Source organism: Pimephales promelas, chromosome 9, assembly GCF_988280905.1.
Source record: "Pimephales promelas chromosome 9, fPimPro1.hap1.1, whole genome shotgun sequence".
Taxonomy (NCBI): Eukaryota; Metazoa; Chordata; class Actinopteri; order Cypriniformes; family Leuciscidae; genus Pimephales; species Pimephales promelas.
The window spans coordinates 29,079,005-29,106,798 of record NC_142777.1 but is presented as its reverse complement, the minus strand read 5'-3'; the positions used below and the strand labels follow the sequence as shown (position 1 = coordinate 29,106,798).

Sequence of the window (27,794 nt, the reverse complement as noted above, 5' to 3'; positions counted from 1 at the left end):
TGTGATCAAATTGGTGTGGTCAGAGTGAGATGACAATGACACATGCAAAGTTTGGTGTCAATATGCAGTATTGCAGAGATACAGCCTCAGAGTCATTTTTGGCATAATTTTGTCGCTAAGTTTGTTGCTGAGGTATACAAAAAAAAAAAAAAAAAAAAAGGTTTTATCTATCAACACAAAATTCATAATGATTTGTTGGCACGGTATGAAGATAATACGTTTTGATTTGGGTAAAAAAAAAGGAGGGGTTCAAAAAATCTTTTGTTCATTAATAATCTCAAAATGGCGGACAGGAAGTTTGAGTGACTATGGTCAAACTGGTATATCTATGTTTTAGGCATGATTTAAGGAATCTATTAAGATCAGTTTCATTACAATAGGATAATTTAATCAGAAGTTATTAGCATTTTTGGAAATTTCATTGTAACACTCCAACTGTCTGGGCATGGTGCCGAAGACACATAACGAGTTTCGTAATGATACGCCAATATGTTCATAAAATACAGCATTTTACAACAAAATTAAAAATGGTCAATGCCCAAAATGGCCAATATCTATAAACTGGGTTTGACTTGGCATGCTGTATCGAATCTAAAGAGACCAGTTTTGTGATTTTTAGGCCAAACCGTTCAGAAGTTATAGGCAAAAAGAGCCATTTATCCTATCTCCTGTTACTGAAACTGTGCAGGTAAACTGAGATCATAGTTGTCATAACACACACCAAGTTTGGTCGGCCTCACATTAATTTTGGCTTGACGATTTAGATTTGACGCTTTGACAAATCAACTTGAATTCCCTTTTATTCATCTTTTTGTCATCATGGTCTGAAGACGATCTGGTTAAATTTTAGTGAAAAAAAAAATCAAAATGGCGGAAATATTTTCATGACGGAAAACTACGTCAAATGGTGCAAATCTTCTTGAGTCAAGAATTTAGAGGAAAAGTCATTTTGTTTCTAGCCCTTGGGATTTAAAAGTTATTCGAGTAAATGTGAGTGCAAATTTGGACAGTTGGTGGCGCTAGAGCGATTTAAATAGAAACTCAAAATTTGCTATGGTGACAGTTCAGACTGTCTTCTATCAATGTGACAAATTTCATAACATTCCCATTAGTGGTTGTATGGGATGCCATAGACTGCAGAGTCAAAGAAACCAAAGCAACCAAAACAATAGGTTCATTCGCACCTTTGGTGCTTGGCCCCTAACAATAATAATGAGATTATTCCATTAAACACCTATCACACACACACACACTGTGCTTGAAATAACCTACGATATAGGCACACAAACTCAGTACACCCCTGAGTAAAGCTGATGAGATCAAACTGGACTTCAGTGGGTTTATTTCTCTTGTACTCACTATATCCACTCATTTCTCCACTCTCTGTGTCTGACTCATCCAACCCTGCCCCCATAACAAGTCTCTGCAGCATTGCTTTTAGAAGAAAGCAAAGCAATTGCACCCTGACAAACACTCCGCCATCTTGTCTCCACCACAAAGAGAGAGAGATATTATGGTGAAATACATCAGTCACAGACTGACCCAACCACGAGAGATACTCACAAAAGAAAACACAAACCCTGCTTCATCATGCTAAGTGTAATAGAGGTTAAGTATGGTAAATCACATCACAGAGAGGATGTTCCCTGAATCTTAATGCTGATATGTCATGCTGCTTTGAAGAGACTCTTAACATTCTTATGTTGTTCTGAAGTGAAGCCAGACATCTTCTAGTCGCGTGTAGCCAGACCTTTGACTAACCAGCATAATGTTTGGTCCATGATACAGCTTATTCTGGCCAAGAACCGCCCACTTAGGAAGAGTGAATGAATCAATTAGACTTAAATAATGGGCGGTAGTCTGTGCGAACAGTTAAAAGAGCAGAACATGTGCATAGAATATTCCATCTAAAATCTTAAAGTAAATCTAATGTATTCGTGTGATGGCAAAGTTGAATTTTTGAACTTTTATAAGAATAAAAATGTTACTGCCACTGACCCAATTTGATGTTTCTCTGCAGAAACTATTACAATTATTAAAGGCTAGTATTTAAAAAAAAAATGAATACAAAAATATCTTACTGACCCCAGGCTTTTGACCAGTAGTCAGTAGAGTTAAACTCAAGCATATCTGCAATATGTCTGTGTATGATGCGGTTTCACTTCATCATTCACATCATGAATGTTCTCTGAGGCTTCATTGCTTGAATCCGCTCATTAAAGGATACACGCAGCTGACAATCCAATAAAATGATTTTTCAAGCACTGCTGCTCATTGACCATGTTGCTCGCAGAGCCCACAGATGGCCTGTCATTTTAAATGCGTCAATTATGTTGTGATTTCCCATAACATTGGCTAATCCAGTTCCAAAAGTACCTTTAAATAAGTCACGCAGATGTTGAAACTGCAAATGGAAGCAGGTGTTCGCTAGCTTTTCATTCTGTATCTCTGCTGTTGAATAGCAGATGTTTACTTTTAGGAAAGTACAATGTGGACAAAGACGTTTTAGGTTCACCAAACGTTTCTCCTCTACGCAATCTCTCCATTCAAACGGCACAACTTTGTTTGACTGTAACAAATAACCACGAGGGGCAGCATGAGAGGTAAGATAAATAAAATCCAAAAATTGCTTTGGCAATGCTTTCTATCACTCGGCACCGTCTGCTGCTTCCATCTCTGCGATCTGCCGGTTCCTCGGGGGAGAAACTTCAGGTACATTACCCAGGCATGAATCATAAACTTCCACATTAATATACTTTTAGATTTCCATTCAGAGCCCACAAGGACTCTTCCCTTTGGTGTATTTCTACAGCGATAGCGAAGGCTTTTAATGATGCCGTTCACATTGCAGGAAGAATGGTGTGATTTAGGCCCCATGTTAAAAAAAATCCTGGCCTCTTTACTGCTTATTTAAGCTTCCTGCAGCCTTAGAAGCTTTAGAACGAATGAGAAAGAACAGATTGAATTAAAGAGTTGGATACAGAGAAAGGCTTCATGCTGAAGGTTGAAAAGCATTTAAGCATAATAAATCTTTCGTTCTTTAAATAATCTATTTTCTAAATGCTAAACAACAGCGAATGTTTGTTTATGAGGCCATTTAGTCAGGTCATTACTTGATCATTGCCTAAGGTCCAATGGCAAAACCCAGGGAAGCATGAAATGTGAAACTTTTTCTGTAGTATTATCTTGTTGGAGCGTACAATGCAAGTGCCTCAGGTTTAATGAATCACAAGCTCTATAATAGGACCTACATTTGACTCCTGAGGTGATGACTTCATGCATAATAGAATTCTAAATCATTAATACAATTATTATTATTAGAGATTAGTAGTAGTTTAGTGTGGTTCAGCATGACTTTTGAAACAGTTTTTCCTTTTTTAAAAAAAGGGATAATTCTGGACTCCGCTACTGTGTCAGAGAGTCTTTGCACTGCGAAAAACCAAGTATTAGCATAACACTGGAGATGAAAAGCAAAGCTTTAAATTGTCTACTGTATCTATTCAGGCAAAGTCATCGTTGTAGCGAAAGGCTGTGAATTATTATAATTTGAAATTATAAACTAAGCCGTGGATTGAAAATCAATGAACATGTTAAATTGTCACATTCACAGAGAGATGCATGGCTGCATTTCAACAAGAGATCTGGCCTTGAATATTTTCTCTAAAAGGACAGAGAGAGGAATAACAGTAAATTGTGCTTGTGCTTTTCCGGGAACTGGACAGAAAATTGAATGTAATGTAATCACTGTTCATCCATGTATTGTGTGCAAGTGCTTTTACTGTACACTTAAATATTTAATATGAAATTTATATACATCTTCTTTAATTACTTGGATAAAACTCATTTCTTTCTAAGGTCAGTCTCTAGACACCTTTTAATACTTACAAATCATCTTTGGCACAAACAAAAAAAAAAAATCCTTCAGATAAAATGAGAGCATGGGTTTTATAAATGTCACAATCATATGAATTTAAAAATGAACAAATCTTTTTTCGTGTCATTTGGTTCATTCAACGAACATAATGAACGAGTTGACTCTGGAAAAGATTAGTTCATTTTGATGAACGAGTTCGAACAGGAGAGTCAAGAACGCGCATCACAGAACAGAGCAAGGAAACCGTTTGAGCTTATAAAACTTAAACTGTTTTTTTTTTATTACCAATCGTTTAGCTTGATAAGACCCTTATTCATTGTCTGAAATCGTTTAAAGCTCTTTGAACAGTTTGCACTGAAACAGTCTTTTGGACCTTGAACTGTTTGGTTCCCATTGAAAAATCTTGGAATGCTTTCATCAAAAACCTCAATTTCTTTTCGACTGAAGAAAGAATGGCATGTGAATGACATGAGAACAGATGGAATGGGGGTGAATAAATTATCAGCAAAAGTTATTTTTTCTTTTATTATTTTTTTAAGTGAACTACTCCTTGAACATTTGTATAGATTTATACAAAATGTCTCAATCATAAGTAGCTAACATTTCTTTGCTATATCCTTATTTTTATGTTGTGTCTCTCCACAGATGGCTGTGGTGTACACACACACTGGGCTGATACTCAGAGGCACAGTATGAAAAAACAAAACAAAAAAAACAAAACAAAACCAGAATTCAGAGTGTCCACTCTCTGCATTTATATGGTATGCTGTTATATATTTCCCAACCCATTATGTTCCACAGACATTTCAGATACTGACTCTAGAGGGCGGTCTGTTTGTTGATGATGTCCTATTCACCCACAGACACACACACACACACACACCCTTGAGGTATCAGAAGTGGCTGCATCCTCATCTTTCCATCTGGTGAGTTCCAAGTGAAGTGATCTGTGGTCGATCTTTAGTGACAGATGCTTCTCACTGCGCTCACACATATGCAAACAGACATTTTTTTTTTTCTGAAAACGTACACATACTGTATATACAGAAAGAAACAGACATAAGTGAGCAGTATCCACATTGGTCTCCTCAAGGGTACATACTGCAGTGCTTTAATTGGAAAAATAGACGCCACTGAAAGCAAGTGTTTACACAACTGATAGAGCAATGCTGGCGCTGCAGGCATCACCCTGACTGCCATTTGAGAGAGCGCCAAGCCACACAAAATACCATGTGAGCACTTTAATGTGGGGAGACTTTGATTACATGCTTTTACAATACATAATTGCAATAAAAATGAACTTTATAAGCTGAGCAATTTTCTTTGAATGTAAAATTAACGTCTTTGTAAATTCAGGCTTACCTTCCTCATGGGATCGTTCACCCAAAAATGAAAATTCTGTCATCATTCCCTCATGTCGTTACAAACCCTTAAGATTTTATTTTTATTTTGGAGAATAAAAAAGATGACATTATGAACATTTTTTTTAAAGTGCCGCTATTATGCTTTTTTAGATCTTTATCTTTCATTGAGTGTTAGCTTTTTGTAAATGTAAAAAATCTGCAAAGTTTCAAAGATCAAAGTGCACAATAAATGAGTTATTGTCTCCAAAAAGAAAGAAATGATTCAGAACTGCCTGAAATGAGTCACCAGTAATTACAAAGTCTTACTTCACATTTTCATAATGCCAACCTATGGTCTTCGGCTGCCCGTCAACAACATCTAGATTAACCTGCCCCATAAAACACCAGCTCTAGTTCAGGCCTGGAAGAGTTTGGATCATGTTGTTATTTTAATTCTGGAGCGTGCTGTAAGTGGTATACCAATCTCAACGAACCAGGTTATCTGACCAATTAGGGCAGACTATAGGATCTCGGAAAGGAGGGGTTTAGATAGACTTAATTACCATTTCAGACACTGTGAGAAAAGAGGTGATGGCTGCAATGTATATTAAATAACTCTTTCCCCACCATTGACAGAAATTACCAACTTTCCGTGTTTTCATTGTTACTGTAGGCTATATGGTAGGGGCTGCTATGACAATATCTCCTAAAAGAGTCCTCTCCTGAGTCCTGATCAAAAGACATGTGAAGAAGAAGCAGAAACAAGCGATAGCATATGTCAGAATATGCATGTAAAATTAAGTAAAATCATATAAAACAAAACTGCCTAATGTTACTGAATTACATTGGACTGTGTTAGATTCACGAGTGGTAATGGACTCGACTGACTACATCTATGTTTTGATCATCGTTCTGAATCTAATTTGGATTTAGTTTTTGACAAAATGTTGCTTTTTTGTTTGTGAACAAAAAATAAATATATTTAAAAGCAGAGGCTCTGTTTTTTCTATTGATATATTGCATGTTCAGATATTCATACAAAAAACATTCTGGGGGCCATAAGGATTTGGTGAAAATGATCAAAAGTTCTGGCAGTGGCTGGCAATTAAAAAAAAACAAAAATTTATTTTCACTCTTTTGAGTGAACTATCTCCATAAGTAGTTGTACTGTATTCAAGACCTAGTTGACCATCAGGGTTAGTTTTCCTCTCGCTCTGCCTCTATGGACAAGAGAAGCATTGGCAGGCTTTTGAACATCACAATGCTATTGCAGTTCTGGAGCACGTAGCTACCGCCAACTCCACTGCTGCCCCCCCAGGGCCCTGGAACTTTTTAATCTAATTAAAACAAGCTGAGAAACGAGTTGAAAGGAAAGGTCGCCACGGGGAAATGGAGGAAGCGTTTTGCCAATGTGGGCCTTTTCCTCAGTGACATTAACAAGTTATCAGGCTTGGAGAACGTGCAGTATAGCGTAGGGACTGAGACACCAACTGACAACTTTGGAGTGCGGGTGGGACTTACTGTCAGTGGTTGAGACGCTGTGACTGACAGTGTAATTAATTACACCGTTTGGAGAGAGAAAAGCCAAAAAGAGGACAACTTTCCATCGTTCAACAGTGTACCATTTGATTCTCCATAGGAAAGAACAGCCAACATTTCTTTTATTTTTTTTTATCTTTTTGGCACTATGCAACCCTGCTTAATTCATAATTCAACTCTTACATTTACAATCAGAAACTCCAAATTTAGAGAAACAAACTGTTTTGATTGCTCTACACTGTTGGACCCAACGCATTCTCATCCTATGCGTATATATCCAACGGACCCTTTAGCGTCAAAATAACACGCTTCAGTTGTGGTAGGTTTAGGTCTGGGGTAGGGTTAGGGTTAGACCACTAGGAGGCGCCTTCTGGCCCATATATATCTGCATCTCATATTGACGCTAAAGGGTGCCATGTGCGTTGGATGTCTACGCATTGGCAAAAGCGTCAGTATATGACGCCTTGGGATAAGAACGGGCTGTTGGACCAGTATAATGGTAGATTCGGGTGGAACAATTTTAAATATTGCAGATCCGTTTGTATACATATTATTATTTTTTTTATCCATTACATTCAAAAGATTCTAATACATACTTTTTGAAGGTAGACCAAAGACAAGTAATCAGACTCTAACCCAGGTTCTCAGTAAGATTATATCCTCTGCCTAAAACCATAAAAAGAAGCCTGTTCACTCCCAAGACCGAATCATCTGAATGCCATTCACATTAATTTCATAGCTCTATAATCTTACTGAATGTCAACAATTGTTTCAGGTGTCTATTTTCTCCTTATGCATTTTATTAGAAACATCTGGGACAAAGTTAACTGAGAACTGCATTAATTCTCAAAAAGCAACCTCTGCACAAACAAATCCTTGGGGAAACCACATTCTATCAGCGAACAAAAGTTCTGTATTTTTATTTTTTATTTTTTTTATGTGGATCAGAGAGGTTACTGTTCCTGTTGTTTTTCAAACACATGTATTGACACTCTGTTACGGTTCGTACTCCTTATTTCCATATACTCATGCCTGGATTGAAATGACATCTAGTCACAAATATCTCTGAGGCGAACAATTCAATGACAAGGAGAACACAATGAGAAGAGCCAATAGTATGTTGCGAGAAGAAGAGCTTTATGACCCCATGCTGTTTTGTTTTTCGAAAGAGGACGTCAGGAAGCACACTGGTCTAAAGCTCCGCCACAGGCTCTCATTAAAGTTTCTTGTGTGGTGGATGCATCCAGTTATGATTCAGAACAGACAGATATTTCACAGTCCATACACAGACCATACATTTTCGCTCTCCCTTCCTCTTCCGGCTCTGGCTCACTCATCGAGGCAGGCCGTCACTCTCCATCTACTGGCTGGTAGTAGTGAGCCCTGATCCAAAACAACAATTTCAGCGTCTTGGTGTCAAAGGGCGCATTGATGGCGAGATGAGAGAATTGGTCAGTGTATCTAAAAAAAACCCCTCAAACAGTGCATTTTGGAGCATAATCCATTTCTTTGATTGTCATTCTGTCACATAGATGAAGATGATGAAGAGGAAAATAATCCTGTAGGGTATCTGGACAGTCTCACATGATGTAATAACCATTCTAAGTTTGGGGAAAAGCTTTTAATTTTGTCTAGTAACAGTGAACGCCAGAAAGTATGTTCCTAAGATTATCCCGACAAGCAATCTATTTAAGACAATTGACATTACAATTCTTGTGATTGATTATTGATGGTACTGTTTGTTGCATTCAATCGTTCATACAGAACATTGGCAACTTATTCCCTTACGGGTAATTTTATAATTTGTAGGTGATTCACGGTCATGTTTCATGATTAGTCATTAAATTTAGATTCCCTACAATCTAATGCGAAATGTCTTTAAAATTAAAGTAAACTCAGGCAAATACATTCAGTGTAACACAGTGTGTTTAAAACCACAGTGTGAACAGGGAGGCACTTAAATACATTATGATGACGAACTAAATGATGAACAGCTGTGATGATCGAGTTAGTGTCCATGGAAACAGACAAGTGCAGGGAAACTAAGACAAAGGAACACATGTGACTAATGAATACAAACTAAACCAAGTTTAAACACAGCTGAATACATGTAATATATGTGTTCAAGCTGAAAGAGTCAAGGATCAAGCGCTCAATCAATGGCTGAATTTATTCAGTGAATAAACTATTGATTCACATTCATAATTGACATAAAGCTAAGCCACGCCCCCTCCACTCACTTGGACAAACGGTCAACATTCGGGGACAGGCGCTATGGCAGCTGTCACAGTACGATACATTTCAGCCCATTCTCATCCTTTAACGTCATATAGAACGCTATATGCAAAAATGGCGCTATACTACGCACATGGCACCCGTTATCGTTAATATAACATGCAAACCCAAGACGTTATAAATCCTTTAGCATGAATATGACACGCACACCCTACCCCACACCTAAACTTAGCCCTCACAGCGCGTGTTATATTAACGATAACGGGTGCCATGTGCGTAGTATAGCGCCGTTTTGTCATATAGCGTTCTATATGACGTTAAAGGATGAGAATGCGTTGGACATTTCACAAGAGGCAATTGGTGATTTTTGGAGACAGAAAGATTATATATCATCTCGAAGTCACCTAAAGGGCCTTAACTATGCATTGGAGGGTTATATTAATAATTTTATGTTGAGAAGTTCGATGAAAAGCTTCAGCTCCAGGCAAAAATGTACAGGTCAGAGTGTAAACGTGATAACGCGCATATCGTTGCCATCACTGTTTGGTGCTACTGAATTTACACGAGTCATTCAGCACAACATTGTTTACATTTGTTATCTCGGTTATTTACAGATACGTTTATGAAGCTAAGTGACATGATGTACAACGCAGCTAGAAGCTAACGTTTACGTTTTCTAATGTTAGTAACGTTAGCATAACGTTACGTTAGAGATTTTAAAGATAACGTTCAAATATGTTGTTGATTTAACTTAGAACAGATGTAGACATCCTTGTTTAATTTATCCACGTTTGGTTGGTTTTATGGTCTACCGCATAACTTAATCACATAAATTAATTCAGAGCAGACACTTATCTCGGTTGAGATGTGGCTTGGGAAAGGATAAAAAAAAAATACACACTGTCGCCCAGCCTCTCGGGAACCTAGCGTCGGAGTTGCATGTACCCCATGCACACCGTTTGACCATTTTAAACTTACAAAATGACAAGAAAAAACGAATTAAAACTGACTGCAATTGATTTCAATGGACGTGGAAGCAGTCCGAGTGTATTGGGTTAGCTGCGCACTGTGATTGGCTCATCGCATTTGAGGGCATGGCAAAAAATGCATTTGTAATATAATATGACATAATATATCAGTAATATGAACAAATGAATGAATGACTAATGATAATAAAAGTTGAAAATTAACTATTTTCCTGGTTTAAAGAGTCAATCTAAACATAAGTATAATCAAAAAATATAAATAAATGTAATTCTCAAAGTCTAGATGCTCTGTTGTGGTTATGTTTCGACATTAAAACAAAATACATTTCTAAAAAAATATGCTGTGGAGTTGCTATGTGTTAAAGTTCAAGCTGATTATCAAGGGTCAAGGATCTAGTGCTTAAAAATAGCTATATTCACCAAGTCAATGTTTGGGATTGATATCTAGATTTGCGAACAGATGGGACTCTCCAACCCCCTTCCCTTACTCACCATAACCCACAAAAACGTGTAACCATAGCAACAGATAACAATTGTAGACAACAAGGCTTTGTATTGCAAATATACAGATGCCATTTTCATTCCAAACTATTTCAGGCATCTCCCACTGCACTGTTAAGTGTCCCAAACACTTAAAGGGAGTAATATCTTTATCTCTAGCCACAAAACATCCATTTTTTTTCTGGCCTTTTTTCATAACCTGAGAGAGGTTGAAAGCTCTAGCATTAGTGACTGACTGCAAAAAGCACACACCTTACAAAGTCTACTGGTTCCATACATACAGCACATTTCAACCGAACTTGCTCTGAAAAGAGACTCACTTGGGTTACAGAATGTTGAAGTTAATGTAAAATAACTAAAATATGTATGCACAGAACCCTATTTAACACTATAATTGGGTCTGACAGCCAATTTCTACAGCTGTGTGACCAATCAGAGAAACCAAAGGACAATAATATGCAGTATCTGATTAATAATAATAATAATAAAAAAAAACAGGAACAGAATTTAATTGTGTTAGAGGTTTCATGCCTACAGTATATACAATATGCCGGGCCTGGTGGCCAATCTTCACTAAAGTTTATATTCCATCAGTGAGAGCTGAGCGTGAAGGTTGAACTAGCAGAGCAATTGTACAGATGCACATGACATATTGCAATCCACACAACATAATAGGATAAATATAGGAGTTCAAAAGAGGACAAATTGTTGGTGCGCATCTCACTGGCTCATTGATGACCCAGACAGCAAGTCTTTGTGGTGTTTCGAGAGCTGGGAAATGACCTCCAGGGAAATGTCAGCACACCACCACATAGGATGAACCACATCCAACAGGAGTAATTGTCAACGCAAGAGGAAGCTGTCTGAAAGGGATGTCCAGGTACTAACCCGGGTTGTATCCAAAAAATAAAACCACAGCTGCCCAACCCACTGCAGAATTAAATGACCACCTCGACTATCCTGCTTTCAACTGTTAGTCGGGAGCTCCCATATTGAAATCATGGTCGGCCTGCTAGACAAACCTTTGGTCACAAGTGGCAATGCCAAATGTCGGTTTCATTGGTGCCAACAGGGAAAATCTAGGGCTGTGGACAATGTGAAACATGTATTGTTCTCTGATGAGCCCACCGTCACTGTCTTTGCCATATCAATGCAAATTGTGGAGAAGCCCCAAATATGCGTATCACTCGGACTGCTGCATGGCCAGAGTGAAACACAAGGGTGGAACACCAATGGTTTTGGCAGCAATATCACAGCATTGACTACGGAACCATTCCAGAGGACCATGTTCACCTAATGGTTCAAACACTATACCCTGAAGGATAATGCACCAATACACAAAGCAAGACTTGTGACACAATGGTTTGATGAACATGAAAGTGAAGTTGAACATCTCCCATGGCATGCACAGTCACCAGATCTAAATATTTTTGAGCCACTTTTTTTTTTTTTTTTTTTTTTTGGAGTAGCATGTCAGAAAACTTTTTCCTCAACCAGAATCACATAGTGACCTGGCCACTGTTCTGGAAGAGGACATGTGGAGGCCTTTGGCCACTGCAAAAGACTTGTACTGTATCTGTTATTCCCTAGATGAAATGATGCTGTTTTGGCCAAAAAACAAGACCCTAAAATACTAATAAATTATTATGTCAGTTTTTATTGTCCTAAACCCTCTACTTGCAAACATACCTCTTTACAATTAAAATGGGTATATGATTATTTGTGTGTGTGCTTTTGTGCTCACCCTGTCTGTCACTTCTGAAATGAATGGCACTCATAACAGAGGAGTCATAACCAATTCTCCTCCACTTGCCTGTCGGGCAGAGAAATTGCTGATACTTTAGATTTCCAAGGTAAAGAGAAGATTAAGTGTGAATCGTTGGTGTGCCCTGCTCTATACAAATCTAAGCTGAAGATAAAGTAGTGCTTTGTTCATGTCAGTTTTAGTTCCCTATGTGAGGGAAAAGCATTTATGGTATATTAGCACCGTTAAGGTTTCAACCTATGGGATGTTTTTCCTTGTCAAAGTGATAGGATTTATAAGCACCCTGCCTCAAGGTTACACATTTGTCTGATGGCTCCACGTCACAATAAATAAATAATAATAATAAAAAAAAAACTACCAGCAGTTTTATTATAGGCACCTTAATTATAGCTTATGCCATCATGGGTAAAAGTCCACGGATAGTGGATGTCACAGTCTACAAAAAGTAAAAATAAGTACACGAAAAAAAAAAGAAAAAAGTTGTGCGTCATGCTTGACAATTCATAAATGAATCTATTTCGAAATAGTTCAAAAGGCCAGATCTCTTGGAGTGAAGACAAAGAAGTGGAAAAATAAATAAATAAAAAATCCAACAGAAGTAAAGCACAAACATTCATAGAAATAAATAGTTGATCTATAATCTCACATTTTTGGGAGAACAAATGTTGACCCTGCAGGCACTTCTGAGTGAAGTATTGATTCAGCAAGTTTTTAGTGCATAAGAGGCAGACACATGCAAAATGCTGCATGTACTTTTGGTGATCACAATAAATCTGCTCAGATAGAGAGAGCCGGAGGTCAGATGTGTTTTTCCACACTCTTACGTCAAACAAGTACACCCCCACAAAGCAACTGAAATATTATTGTGCATTAAAAGACAAAATGTTTCACAGAACATCATGCAAATGGCCATTTGAAAGGATTATTTAGTTGTTGTTATGGGTTTAAATAATCTATCTTTTCCTGTTTATCATCATAAAATTTCTTTCAAAAATATTTTAATGAAGATTTTATATATATATATATATATATATATATATATATATATACGTATATATATATATATATATATATATATATATATATATATATATATATATATATATATATATATATTTCAACCGTAATGAAGATGACACACAAAAAAAGATAACATTTATAATAACGTTTCATTAGTTAAAATTAGTGAACTACTTTAGTTAACAAACTAAGAATGAACAATACTTATAAAGCATGTATTAATCTAAAGCCCATGCACAGTATCTGGGGACCTCATGTGAATTTGAAATTATCCATCCACATCTGAATTTTCGCATTTGCACGGGCCTGTTATTTTACTAATATGTTGACTTATCTCCCAGATATGATGTCAATAGGCTATTGCTTGGAAATGTCTTGTCGTTATTATAGCTGTATGATATATCATAAACAGAAGAATGCTCCTTACCGCATGCTGCCATACATGTCCATTCATCTCCATCTGCTCATTCATTAATTTTCCCGACCGACAACCGCCATCCGTTATCCAAATATTAACCGTTAACTGATATGATTATAATAGCCTATTGAATTAAATAAAAATAAAACTGACGAGTGTCTGTGACCCGTTAAAAATACAGGTTTATTATAATGTGCAAACAGCAGAACAGATCAACAACAGATTCTGGATTCACATCCTGGATTTTGGATCCTGGATTCACATCAAAAGTTCACGCACTTGACAGTGACAAAAACAGAAAAAATCAGAAAAACAGAATAAAATAATTTTAATTAAAAAAACATAAAATAGGCCTAATTTAAATAATTGACAAATCAAGATGACAAAAAGAAATCACTTAATCCGTTTGAAGCTTTGAAAAAAAAAAGCATTTTTTTACCTCCAAACTAAGTTTTTTCATCAAATAGCAGGCCTACCTCAATCCACACATTGTCTAGTATTTATTTAAAGCAGTACCATGTCTACATGATGTGGGGTTAGTCTGGAGCGCAGCCTGTTGTGTTAGACCTGAGGCAAAAAAACACCCTCTCTGATGGCACAGATGTCCCGGGAACACAGAGATAACCGCTCAAGTGGCCAGCTTCAGGAAGCGACTTTCATTTGCTTGTGGATGTTTCCTTCTCTGTGGGCCTCGAGTGAGTTCACGTAGTGTAACAGGACTGCACTTCTGTGTTGCACATCACACACATTACACACGAACAGCTTCGGCTAATGCGAGCCTACGTGTGACGTACAACACAGAAGCGCTGCGCAGTTACACTACGTGAACTCACTCGAGGCCCACAGAGAAGGAAATTAATAGTTGAATAAAGTCGTCATTTTAGTTTGCTTTTTGCGCACAAAAAGTATTCTCGTAGCTTGATAAACTTAGGGCCAATCTCATTTCTCTGTCTCACCCCTTCCCCTACCCCTTAGTCTGAGTCTTCCCCTTGCCCCTCGATACCGAGTGAAAGGAGGTAGGAGTGAGAACGTTCCTCTAAGAAATGAGACATCACTCGATTACCGTTTGCGTCATCTTCCCTTGCCGCTATAGCTGTCAACAGGCATCAACAGAGGCGACAAGCGTTGACATACCGGTAAACAAACGAAGATGCCGTCGTTATTAATTGCCTGGGCTCTCTCTTTGCACGCTTGGGTGCCATCCGAAGAAAATTGTTTCTCAGACGCATACGACTGCTTACGGATCAAATGGTACGTATGTTTCATTGTATTTAACGGCGGCGCAAAGTTAATAAAATAATATAAGGATTATCAGATAGCTCAGCTCGACAAAAAGCGCATCGCTGCTAGCGGTTTAATACCGATTCAAAACAAAAATATTACAATTAAAACCGCTCAAACAACCTTTTATTCAACATTTTATTAAAAGTATCATAAAACTTGAGTGTCAAAATACTCACATTTGTGCGACTGCTTAAAGGGTTAGTTCACCCAAAAATGAAAATTAAGTCATTAATTACTCACCCCCATGCTGTACCAACCCCGTAAGACCTTCGTTCATCTTCGGAACACAAATGAAGATATTTTTGATTAAATTTGAGAGCTGTCTCACTACCACATTGGCTGCCCAAGGGACTGGCTCTTGATGGCCCAGAAAGTCAATGAAGAAAATGTTTAAATATCCCATGTGACTACCGTGGCTCAACTATAAGTTTAGCCAACAAGGAAGAAAAGGAATAGTCGAATAAAGTCGTTATTTTTATTCTCGTCGCTTGATAAACTTATAGTTGAGCCACGGTAGTCACATGGGATATTTAAACATTTTCTTTATTGACTTTCTGGGCCGTCAAGAGCCAGTCCCTTAGGCAGTCTATGTGGTAGTTATACAGCTCTCAAATTTAATCAAAAATATCTTCATTTGTGTTCCGAAGATGAACGAAGGTCTTACTGGGTTGGTACAGCATGGGGGTGAGTAATTAATGACTTAATTTTCATTTTTGGGTGAACTAACCCTTTAACAGTTTGACGTTCAGCCATAATAAACAAAACTTGATGCCGGCAGTTTTGTTACCCCTCTCTTTCAAGTGTGGTCCTCTGCAAACTTTGTTTCAAAGGCTATGTAGCCCTACGCCTTGGCCCTAGCACTTAATCAAAATGAGAATTGGGACACCACTTCCCCTCACATGAACACGCAAAACCGAGGGGAAGGGGTAAGAGTAAGGGGTAAGACAGAGAAATGAGACACAGCCTTAAGATTGAGACACTAGAGTGACTTGGTCTTGGCAGATATCAATTACAGAGAAGCCTATGAAGGAGTGATCCAGCTCTCAGATTTAATAACAATCTTAATTTGTGTTCCGAAGATGAACGAAAGTCTTACGGGGTTGGAACAACAGGAGGGTGAGTAATTACAGACAAAATTTTCATTTTTGGGAGAACTATCGCTTTAACTGACAAATTTCAATAATATCAAATCAGACCAAACTCATTAAACTAAAAAAAATAATAAAAATAAATAAATATTAAACTAAAATTGTATTTCCATAAGCTAAATTTAGATCCCGTTTTATTAAGCAAAAAGTATCAAATATAATTGACAAAATCAATACATTTCAAAGACATTAAAAAAAAAAAAAAAAAAAAAAAAAAAATGAACACTGCATCGGAGGTAAAATCCGTTGCTTCTAATTATAATAAGGACACTGTAAAAAAAAAAATATATATATATTTCCGAGATTTGTTATCACAACATTTTTTTCTTTTGTCAAATCAACTTAAATAATTTATTTAGTTGAGATAACTTATTATTTTGAGTTTTTGATGATTAAATTAATCTCCTTCATTGTATTAACTCACTTTTTACAGTTCAATCAGCTTTAAAATTTTAAGGCAACCAGGTTGGTTACTTTTTTACGTTAAACCAACAATATTTTTTACAGTGGATGAACAAGTTGCCTGGAGGCGTGTGCATGGAACGACGTAGTTTTCCCTCTTCCAGCTTCTTATAGACAGTGACTACTTAATTAGCTAACACACTGTCAGACATGGAGTGCAATGGTTTGATGGCACACAGTCAAAGTAAACGCATTCATGTGAGATCTGGGGCTCGTTCTTCGTACGTCGCTAACTCAGTTAGCTGGATTTGATTGTTGGCGATTTGCCATGATCTTGGATCGTTTGGTTCTTCGACGCTCATCCTGGACTTGCTGTCATAGCAACAGGTCCGTCAGCTTGAACCTGCTCGCGAGCAGGCTTATTTCATGTAAACAGGATTAGATCGCGGCTGATACGGGAAGTCCTTCAGCGCAGCGCGATAGTGTAGCTTAATTTCTGAGATTTATTTTTGTTTTCTCGTGAAACGATCGTCGTGAGGGTGTCGTTTAAATACATTATTATTTTGTTGGAAATGCACATTAATGTTCGATTCGATATCGGGCTTCAACAACAGCACAAAATGTTTGCATTGCCCTAAAATTATTTGCGAGTGGCTTACACTATTGGAGATGCGGAGAACTTGATAAGCTTTCTGTCGTGCCATTCACAAAGTAGTGCTCTTAGTTTTTTTTTTTTTTTGCCAACTTAGGGTATATTATAATTTTTAATGAAGATAATGCAATCATGATGACCATGCCGATTATGACTTACAGTCCCTCAGGCTTAACTTACGTGATTGGTGCCATACACTGTAGACTACACACATGTTCACATCAAGGCCTCAATGAAGGGATTTTGTGAGCAGAAAGGGGGCTTATACAGTGCAGCCAAATTACTATTACAATTTTTGGAATATTATATCACTTTTTTTAAAAGGCATTTGACTGAGTAAAATCTTTTAGATGGTGTGTGACCATGTTCTATATCACAAATCAGTGTGAAAGCAAAATGGCCAGGATCTGTGCATGACTCAAGAATTTTAAGAGATTCACATTTATGAACATTATTTGAACATGGTAAGGAAAATTATAAATATCAAACTCACGGTATTACATACACTTATGCTGAGAACTGCATTTTTCCATTAAACAGGTGATTACAACAGGATCCTGCATGAGACAGGTGTTTTATGACCCCATTCCCTGACCCAAGGGCACACAATGACATGAGCTTTGGCCAACTAAAGGGAAGATTTCAATGTCTAAAAACCCTGAGGGTTGCACCTGACAGGGCCTGTGACATTGCATGTGCCATATTACACAACACTGCAAACATCAGAAAAAGAAAAAAAATGTTTAATTAAGCCTAAAATAAAAGACAAGACAAATTTGCAAAACTCTGTTTGCTTAGAGTTTTATTTCAATAGTTCTTTGTAAAGAAAAGCCAGTTATTCAGTCATCTTTTTAAAAGATATTATGCAAGGTCAGTAATAGTACTCTGTGTGATTTTACTCTGAAGTTTATTTTGAAGCAACTCTATTTCTAGTGCAATTTTTTCTTATTCAAGTTCTGTTTCTCCCCCTGATTTTTGTTTTTTCAAAATACTCTATTTTCTGTTGAAGACTCATTTAGGGAACAAATGCAACAAATAAAAAGCAAAAGTTGTCTACACTGCCCACCCCTGTATCACTGCTGTGTGCAGACTCTTCTGTAGGCCTTTCTGTATGTGGACTCCTGTCAGAAATAATAGGCACAGGCACAAGTAGAAATCAATTAAAGACATCAATTAAATTAAAGTACTTCCTCCAAAGGACAGTCATCTGAGAAGTTTTCTTCACTCTCCAGTGCAATGTGATTGATAACTCATGGCAAAATATTTTTTACATTAACATAAGTTTATCAGTTTTTACTTTCACAAGACAAAGCAATTTATCATTACTCAAGATTTAACAGTTGAAATGACTAAACCAGCCAATTTGGATTATAGGTCTACTTCGTTTAATGCAGCAACAAATTATTTTACAGTTACAAAGATATTTTAAATCTCATTTCCCAGTGATGTTGCTGCTACTGGTCCCTGATGTGGGTCTGGAAGAGCTGAACCCAGGGATGCCCTTCACAGTGCAATTCACATTCAACCCAAGGGTCAGCTCTTCTGCCAGGGTCAGGAGCATCATTATTATTTTTTTTTCTCAGCATTTTTCCGGTTTGCTTTTATAAACAGACAATCATTTATGTAACAGTGCCTTTTTAAAAGAGACTAGTAGGCCTATAAGGCCTAAAATTACCATTAAGTAGAATATTTTTGTACTTCACTTTCACCATGTCCATTATTACAGTGTGGTGACTCGACATTACAATGAACAAAGTAATTATGAAATTATGAAAATAAAAATAAAATAATAATAAGTTATTAAAACATCTAACATGGCCACCACAAACGCATTTAATTTGTCTTCTAGTTTTGCCAGCACTCTCTCCTGGCTTTTGCACACTTTGAGTTGTTCCCTGGCGTTTTAATTAAAGACTGAAATTCGGCATAACCTTGCATTAAAAGCGCTTGCTCTGCTTGGGAGAAAAACTGGGCGTGTTCTTTGGCCATGCTGAACAGCCAATAGCAGCGTTGCTGATCACTGGTTCTGCTATCGATACATGTCCCCTTTTAAACCAACGCGAGAACGCGCAGTTATCTCAGATAACTCAATCCAGCGATACTAATCATAAACAACAGGTGTTTTCGAAGAACCCAATTAGCCGGATCATGATTAGCACGATGATATCATCTTAGATGTCTCATTTGATCTCGGATGTTTTAAGCAACGTACGAAGAACGAGCCCCTGATGGCATCAAGGCGTAGAACAAAGCCACAGCCCTTTAAACAATGAATACTTCAGTGGTACATCGGATTCCTTCAAGACAGAACAAAACATAAGTAAGTCTGACTAAGCTCTAAGATCACCCTTTCAACTCATTTACTATGTCACAGACATTCTTTTCCAGGGCACTCGGCACACAACTGCAAGCAATCCCGATCTACTACTATGATGAGCACGGATGACTTCCGCCACACTTTTTGGCCGCGGTTTGTGGGGCATCCTCCCCTGCTGCATTCGATTATTGTAGCCGGGCAATTTAAACGCTAACCTCATCCAAACTGACAAGTGGGCAATTCTCTCCCTCCTCAATCACACATACCCAGCATGCTCTAGTTTCTTATTTACAGCCTATTTTCCAAATGCCACATTTGTTTCTGTTTACACCAAGGACTGAGGGCCATCAGCTGTGAAGCATTGTTCAGATGGGCTTCACCCCCGGGTGAGTTGTGGCAGGCAGATACGGCCCTCTTCACGTTTATCTTTGTGGGGGCAGATCTGACACTCACCAGTTTGCCTTTATCATCCTGGCTTAGCACTACAGAGATGAAGGAGGGAAATCAACCTTACAAGCAGAGATAGTTATATGGTCATATTCTCTAGAGAGTTGCATTACTAATTTTGTGAGCAGTGAAACATCCATCCATCCATCCATCTCCACTGATCATATTTTTTTCAATATTGCCATATTTTTACATTTTTTCTAAACTTTTGTATTTATATACTTTTATTTGTGCTCTTTTAGTTGTAATATAGTGTATTTATCAGAAAGAAATATTGATAAATAATAACAAATATTTAAATGAATAAAAAACACCTGTACGTTTTTTTTAGAAGATTAAATATGCTATTTATTAAGTATGCGGATGAGCTGAATTCATAAAAGACAATTAAAATGATTGATTGGCAACAGTTTCCAAGATATTTAAGCTTTTACGTTTTACGTCCATCTATATTGTGTAGAAAGTACCTGTAAATCAAATTAATATGAAACAAAAGGCAAAAAACTAGTATGTACTCAGCGCTTCTTGGCTGGTCTCTTTCATTAAATACAGCATCTCGTCACTGTCCAACAATATTTGGTAACACTTTACTTGAAGGGATGTGCATAAGACTGACATGACCATGACTGATCAAAACCATTACATGACATATGTCTTGAATATGAAGTAGGGTTTATGCATGTTCATGACTGTTGTCATTAAGTGACTTTCGCTCAATAATAACATTTTGAATGCAAATATGACATTTTTTAAGATGTCTTTGTTATGACATCTTGACATAAACCATAACCTGTCAGTGACCTTGTCATGACAACTTGACATAAAATTAAGTTAAACTGTCATGTGGTTGACTTTGACATTGGGTGTCATGAGGCCATTATAACTGTGTCATGAATATTCTTTGTGACCTCAACTACAGTGGGACAAATTGAATTTGTCATTAAAAAGTTATAAAGCTTCATGACAGCCAATGTCAAAACCAACCACCTGATAGTTTAATGTAATGTCACCCAATAAAGCTAGGTGGTTTCTTAAGTTTGATAATTAATCTGCTATGTCATGTTTATGACAGGTTGTGTTGCCTTAGTAATGTCAAGTTGTCATGACAAAGATTTGATTTATGTCAAGGTGTCATAACAAAGACATCTCAATGTCATATTTGCATTAAAAATGTCATAACTGTGCGAATGACACTTAATGACAGTTGTCATAAACATGCATACAACCTCCTTCATATTCATAACATATTTCATGTCATGATTATGAAGGTGTCATGTTAGTCTTCAAGTAAAGTGTTACCCAATATTCAGCAAGAATTGATGGGCTCCATTTGAAGATATCTGCACTGTTCACACAAGTATGAGACATCTCTGCATGACATTATATGACAGGGGTGCTAAACTCGGTTCCAGGTGGGTAACAGACTAAATCCCTGTAGAGTTTAGCTTCAACACTAATTAAACACACCGATCAAGTTCATCAAGTCTTACAGGCTTATTTGAAAACTAGTGTTGGAGCAGGGTTGGAACTAAACTCTTTGCACTATTGCCTAAAGCTGATATAGGGAAATTTGTTCAGGAGAGTGATATAAACTTCATTATGATTGCATCATCCATGACATATAGGAATAACATGAAGCAGTTCATATAATGTATGATGCAGTCCCAGCTTCAGATTGAGAGAGATTAACATAAACAAATGCTGTGTGTTAAGGATACACATTATGTAATTTAGCCATCCTTGTATTAAACGACAAAAAAGATCCATTAGATTAAAGTATGAAACTCATGACCTCATAAAAGACCTCTGCACTCTTCCTCACCTCCTCTCAGTGCCACAGGGAGTCCAGTCCATCTCAAGCCTCTCAACTACACCATCCCCTGCACTGCAGACTTCAAGAGGTCAAACCCAAGCCTCCCATGGTGGAGAGAAGGTGTTGTTTTTATGACCTTAGCATGTATGTGCACGTACCATTAGCATACTCTCCTGTGAATCCAGGGTCAGGGATTTTTTCTCCCCAGAACTCGAACGCGTATGGCTACATCTTTTAATAAAAATAGCAAAATACACACATTATAATAAATGCTGAAATGTTATTATTCGTTTTATGAATCTAAAAAGGTCCCACCAAACCTAGTTGTAACCCCACTTTGATGTGCACTGCTTACCACTTCATGCAAAATTTAGGAACAAAATCCTTTACTTTGTATATGTCTGTGTTATATTATGTACTTTATGTTTGGTGGATATGACCAAAAAGTCAACAAAAAAGTTGAATAATAAGCTAATAGGTCAATATTAATAGTGACCAATTATGTAATATTTATGTATTTATTAATAATAAATGTAATAATAATCTAACAATAATAATTATTAATATTATTATAATTTTTATTGTTGTTATTTATCAAAAAAGGGCTGTGTAAAGATTAATTGCGAATAATCGCATCCAAAATAAAAGTTTGTGTTTACATAATATATTTGTGTGTGCTATGTATAATTATTTATATATATATATATATATATATATATATATATATATATATATATATATATAAATACACACACATGCATGTATATATTTTAAAAAAAGTGTTATCCATATGTAAAATTTATATTTATATGTAATATAGATTACGTATTTATAAATATACAGTATTTACAAGCAAATAATTCTTAAATATATAAATGCATGCATACGTATTTATATATACTAAGTATTTATACAAAGCACACACACACATATATTATGTAAACACAAACTTTTTTTTTATTTTGGATGCGATTAATAGCAATTAATCTTTGCACAGCCCTAATAAAAATGAACAACGCATTCTCATCCTTTAACGTCATATAGAACGCTAGTGACAAAACGGCGCTATACTACGCACATGGCACCCGTTATCGTTAATATAACACGTGCTGTGAGGGCTAAGTTTAGGTGTGGGGTAGGGTGTACGTGTCATATTCACGCTAAAGGATTTATAACGTCTTGGGTTCGCGTGTTATATTAACGATAAAGGGAGCCATGTGCGTAGTATAGCGCCGTTTTTGCATATAGCGTTCTATATGACGTTAAAGGATGAGAACGGGCTGAAATGAATAGTGACCCTGCATGACATCCTATTGGTAAAGACAACAGTTTTGAAGATTCAGCACTTTAAAATAGCTGGGACTTTTAAGCCCGCCCCTAGCACCTCCACAAGATTATTCTCTAGATCAGTAAGCAAAATATGACATCAAAGCTTCCCTCTCCCTTCTACATTCTCCAACATTACATCACACACTGAAAGATTCAATGAAATATGTATTTATCTGCCTTTTCGCACCCCCTCTGTTCAGTCAGTCAGCAGCCTGTTTCGCAGGGACTTAAAGCTTGTCTCGTGGTGGGCTGTGCATGCTACAGACTATTCCGTTATTTTTGAAGTGTCTGACTTTGTGCTAAAAGGGTGAGACTGAAAGAATCTGAGAGATTCTCTCCTGTTGTGACTCAAGCTGCCACCAGAGAGCTTTGCATCTGCGTTTTCCCACGTGAAGAGGTGTAAGCCACCTGTGCTACTACTTAGCTTCCTATTGTCTGCACAAGTGGAGAGAGGGGGAAAGCTTTGGGTGTCTTACCTTGAGAACCGGATAACCCGAGTTGACTCGTAAGCCCTCATGCACATGCATGCGGTCAGCTCACAATTACACACCATTTACATGCAGTTCACGTGTGTCTGTGCACCGTGACTTAGACATTCAGTGCTTGTTATTCACCTCTGTTCGCTAGTGTGCTAACGTGCCATGCATTCATGCATGTAGTCTCGCAATACAGACATTTGACTACCGGCATATCGTAGCCTTTTATGCAAAAGAAAAGCCACTTAGACAAAAAGGGCCTATCCGACTGTAATGGAAATCATTTTAGTGTAACATATAGGGCCGGGTAAATATGAAATTGATGCTACAACAAAAGTAAACCAATATGCATATAACTCCTTAAAATAATGCTTATGTTTCTACTTACAATTTTATACAAATATTTGTTTTAGTTTCATACCATTATTATAATAGTTGTAAATAACACAAATATTTGTTTACTTTTTTAAATAAATATTTTAGTCCAAAATCCATCAAATAATCCCCACATTTTTTTTTCACATAGTATTATTTTCTTTAATAATACAATATAATTTATAATATGATATAATATAATACTATTTACCACTTAAAAATAATAACGGCTTAAGAAAGAATATGTGGGTGAGTTAAAAAAAAAAAAAAAAAAAAAAATCTAGTGTGTGTGTGTGTGTTTGTGTGTGTGTGTGTATTGATGTTTTTACAAGACCTGAACTAAAAAAAAAAATAAAAAAATTAAAATAAAAAACACTGCAAAATAAATAAAATAAATAATAATCCATGACCAACCCTTATGTCCTGTAAGTAATTTTGGACACAGTGAACATCAAAAGTATGTTTGCCTGTGCTGATAATGCATTACACAAGCACAGTATAAAAATGACCCAGTTCCATCCAACACAACGCTGTCTCTTCTCTCCACACGCACAACGCAGACACTCACACGTACACAAGCACCACGGCATCAATAAATCATAAACAAGAAATAAATGAAACATTAATTCCAAGCTTGCGGAGAGCCGCTCACAGTTGGCCAACAGGAGCCTCTCTTGCTCTTGCTGCTTTCTGGCACAGCGTAGGAGCCTCATATTTCCACTGAACAAACAAAAGATGTGGAAAAGAAGCAGGAGAACAGGACACTTGAAGTAGGTTACAGCTACCCTCTTGGGTTAAATCTACCACAGCTTACAGTCCTAACAGCAAAGCAGTGGGAGGGAAAAAGAAAAGAGGACAGAAATATTTTAACAGCCCTGGATAACTCCTATCATCCGTCCGTCCGTCCGTCTAGGGCAAATTTACTTCATAGTGCTGAACTAAAAATGGTCAAAAAAATCCTTATGTACTGTTTGGGATATTTTCAACCACTATTGGGTATTTTGAGTCTTAATTTGGGCTATAAATAAAATTTTAATTTGGGCTATATATAAAAATTTGGGCTATATATAAAATTTTAATTTATATATATATATATATATAATGTTGCACAAATCTATTATATCAACCTCAGTCCTAATCAAAACTAAAAAAAAAAAATAAAATAATAATAATAATAATTCAGGATGTTAAGTCTTTCATTGCCAAAATCATAAATGGTGTCACTGATTTAGGGGGAAATGACATATTTTCAATTGAAAATATGATTGTGAATTGGATTTTTTAAAAACTTTTATCACAGTCTTGGACATTGGACTCATTGTTAGTTTTTGTGCAGCATCAGATTTGAACTTTTTCTCCCTCATTTACTATTCGTGGTTGTTTTTGCCCCATTGACTTCCATTATAACCACATTTTTTTGACAGCAAAGCCATGACACCATATAATCATGCATTTTTGATTGTTGGTGGTTTTCCCTGCTGGCAAGAGGTAAAATTTGTAATTTTTACTGTTGATAACCATGTGGCAACATTAACACTTTAGATAGGCCTATGCAAAAAACAACACACACAACATATATTGAGTATAATAGGATATTAAAGTGTGTGTGAGATAGATAGAGAAAGAGTCGAGTCCGAGTCAAGACCGAGTCCATAGAGAGTCAAGTCCGAGTCAAGTCCGAGACCAGAGACGGTCGAGTCCGAGTCGAGACCGAGACCAGTGAGGGTTGATTACCTAATTTACTTTTATTTACTTAGAGAAATCCTTTTTTTTTTTTTTTTTTTTTTTTACTGAATTTACTTAGAGTTTAAAAAATATAATCAGTTTAGGGTAAAAAGGCCACATAGTAGGTGGTGTTAAAAGTAATTTTATTACAATTGGTCATGTGCAGTTGCGCACTAGAAAATCACCAATCACTGGGCGTGTCAATCAATTTAAAGAAATATTTTATTAACATACATTAATAATCATGAAAAATATTTTGAATTGAACTCGAGTGGACTCTGGAATAATTCCGAGTCCTAAAAAAAAAAAAATGTTCGAGTACGAGTCAATTCCGAGTCCAAATGGACACGAGTCCATGACAAGACCAAGACCATTAAAATATGGTCTTGAGACCGAGTCCTAGACGAGTCCGAGTCTCGAGTACTACAACACTGGCAGACTAAACAAAGCAAGTGGATTTAAATGCTTGCATGCAATATTGCTGGTCATTTGATGGTGAGAAGAGCAGCAAGCAACATGAGAAAGTGCTTGACTTGTTTTAGAGATGATTATTCAGCCTGACCCCTCCAGCGAGCTGCAGGATGTATAGTCTTCTCCCTCTTCTCCCCATAGGCATTATTTGCTTGTGGGACATGTACCCACCACCTTTTGCCAGGGTTGATATTCTCCCCACCACTTTTGAAACATCTCGCGGCACAGATGTAACAAATACAAATAAATAAAACATCTCTAGTTGACTAGCAGAGCATTCATTTCGTTCGTTTGATAAACAAGAGGCGATCGAGCGCTGAAATGTGTTGTTTTTGAAATCAAGTGATCAAAGTGCTTGTTGACTGTGATCAGTAGCGCGGATGCAGTGTTCTCTTGTGGCTCGCGCTGCTGTGCGCAGTCTTCACACGGACACATGCTTTAATCCATTGCGGAGACTCTCTTTTCGTTTCAGTGAAATCACAAAGTGAAATGCACACAAACGTGTCCCTATGTGATATACAACCACTGATAAACATAATCGGTTTTAATGAGGAAAAAAAAAAAAAAAAAACGATACTAGTGCGGATTAGAACCCATAAGTAAGGGAGACTGTCGGAAATCTATGAATTTGTTCATATGAAAATTCTCGGCACCAATACATATTAGATCTATTAGACAAATTAAATACAATATACTATTTAAATATTGCTGGACATCAGTATGTTATTGTACATAGGTACAGATTTATGATTTAGCATTGTATTCAGCCACAAAGAATGAAAGGGTAGAATTCGAACAATGCACAAACAAGTAAATTGGCAAGTCCTTTCAATGCAAATAAGCCACATTTCTGTTTAAATTATGATAATTACAGATGCTAAAGTAATGATGTGCAAATAATGAGCAAAGAGTGTTATTTGCAAAAAGCTGTGCATTTTAGACATAAGTTACCCAATGGATGATCAAAAGTGATTTTGTGGCATTGTTTGCACTGGTTTTAGACATTTAAAAGAATGAAGGAAGCATGGTGAAAATAAATAAATAAATAAATAAATAAATGTTTAGCACATTTCTTCAGCGCTTCTGAATGGAGTATCTTGTACACTTAATTAATAATATTGCTTGTAATCGGTTGCCACAATTTTATAGCTTAGATATAGCATATTCATTTTTACAGTGTACTTTAAATGTAAACTCCAATCTAACAGTAAAACATAAATAAATAAAAAAATGTCATAAAAACGACAATGTTTAAGATGGTTCTACTTGTAATGTTTCATTAATGTAATTGCACCAGATACTAGTTCACAACCTTTGTATGCAGTCATGCTGGTTGTGGATATTGATGTATATCGAAGTCCAAATGTACTTTGTTTATTGAGTATTTTCTCTCAGAGTTCATGGTCATGTGATCACATTTGATTCTCAGCTGAGGGATTTTATGACATGATTTATTGTAAATCTAGATTAGCTTGTGGCTACCCCCAAAAAAAAATAAATAAATAAATAAATAAAAAAAAAATCACTGGTCATTGTTCAGTTGTAGCAGCAGTATCTGTTGTGGTGGAATCATAATCATTATGCAATTAGTAAATGAATTTCCACGGCTCTGTAAAAACGAATGTCTCACAATGTAGAGCAAAAATGCCAAATCCAATGTCAAGCGTTTTGATC

At 36.7% G+C, this 27,794-nt stretch overlaps 1 protein-coding gene across 3 annotated transcripts in view; it reads right to left on the bottom strand.

The window, feature by feature from the left end:
- Positions 1–27,794, bottom strand: part of LOC120460687 (leucine-rich repeat and immunoglobulin-like domain-containing nogo receptor-interacting protein 2) — a 292,825-nt gene that overhangs the window by 81,920 nt on the left and 183,111 nt on the right. The gene's annotated exons all lie outside the window — the stretch shown is intronic.